This window comes from Tupaia chinensis, unplaced genomic scaffold (genome assembly GCF_000334495.1).
Source record: "Tupaia chinensis unplaced genomic scaffold, TupChi_1.0 Scaffold000646_1, whole genome shotgun sequence".
NCBI lineage: Eukaryota > Metazoa > Chordata > Mammalia > Scandentia > Tupaiidae > Tupaia > Tupaia belangeri.
The window spans coordinates 3394571-3395963 of record NW_006160167.1 but is presented as its reverse complement, the minus strand read 5'-3'; positions in this window follow the sequence as shown (position 1 = coordinate 3395963).

Below are 1393 nucleotides of genomic sequence, written 5' to 3'. Positions count from 1 at the left end.
TTTCCAAAGCAGGGAGTAGTGGTTTACGGTTTCTCTGGGCTGGGATTCTCCCTATCTATATACCCTGAATTGAGCAAAATGACAGTTGAGAGAGTCCAAAAAAAAAGTATTGAAATAAAAATGTGGTTAATGTAATTTACCATGTTTACTTTATGCATGCATTTTATTGGGGAAGAGAAGTCGATTGAAATCTAACAGTCTTATTTTGTAGGCTAATCTGGTTTATATTTGGGTTAAAGATATTGGAGGGCAGTATTTAACTACAAGAGTTTGTTTTTCTGAATTAAAACAGTCCTCTATTAACATAGTGTGAAATATCTTTCAAAATGTAGAGTTTAAGTTTAAGATATCTAATAGATGTCTTAAGATTTTCCTGTAAACTCATTGCACAAACTGGAATTACTTTACAAAAGACTTAGGGAATGCAAATATGTTATTTGTAAGATGCATTGAGTATTGTAAATAAAACAAACCAATTTTGCTTTGTTTAATTTGCTCGTTAGAGTTCTCTTGTGGGAAGGGACTATAGTTATTTTACATCCTAAGACAGTGCAAAGGCAACTACTTTTTGTTTATGATTTCCTCCCTTAACCCCCCCCCCAAAAAAAAACCATAGATGCAGGCTTTACCACCAAGAATCCAATTTTTTTTTTGGGGGGGGGACGTTTTTGCTATAGGGCATGTGCGCTCACCAGAAAGACAGAGAGAGATAGAGAGACAGAAAGCGAGAAATCACCCCCCGAGGGGATGGCCACACTGTGATCCCTTCTCCTCCATTCTCCTCTCGGGGTCTTGGGCACGCACGCACATGTGCCCGGCGTAAGTTTAAGCCGCCGAGTCCGGGACTCAAACCACGGTCGACTACATGGGAGTCCAGCAACATAGCCATTACCTTAACTGCTGGTCCCAGGAATCCAAATATTTGAAGTTAAGCACCTCTGAAAATGTTTGTCTGTGCTGCACTTTTTTCTCTTTGGAAAACATCTTTTATAGCACTTGAACAGGAGACAGAAATACCACCAAATGTAATATATCACTTAAATCAACCTTCTAGGTTAAGGTAATTAAACCAAAACTTGATGATATGTGTTAGTTTCTATTAGTTTGATTGTGTCTCCAAATAATAGTGACTTGTAAGGCAGAAGCTTGCTTCTCTTGCATGTGAAGGTCTGGAAGGCAGTCCAGGGCTTGCTTGTATGACACTGGGTTTAGGGATTCAGGTTCCTTCTGTATTGCTCATGCCCCTTCTCAACATTCAGCTTTCATGTGTGGTTGAAACAGCTGCTCCAGCTCAGCATTTGAGCCAGCTGGAAGAGAGTATCCTACCTCTCCTGTAATACTTGCTGGGGCCAGTAGGTGGTGTGGTGGTTAAGGCACTGGACTCTCACAAGGC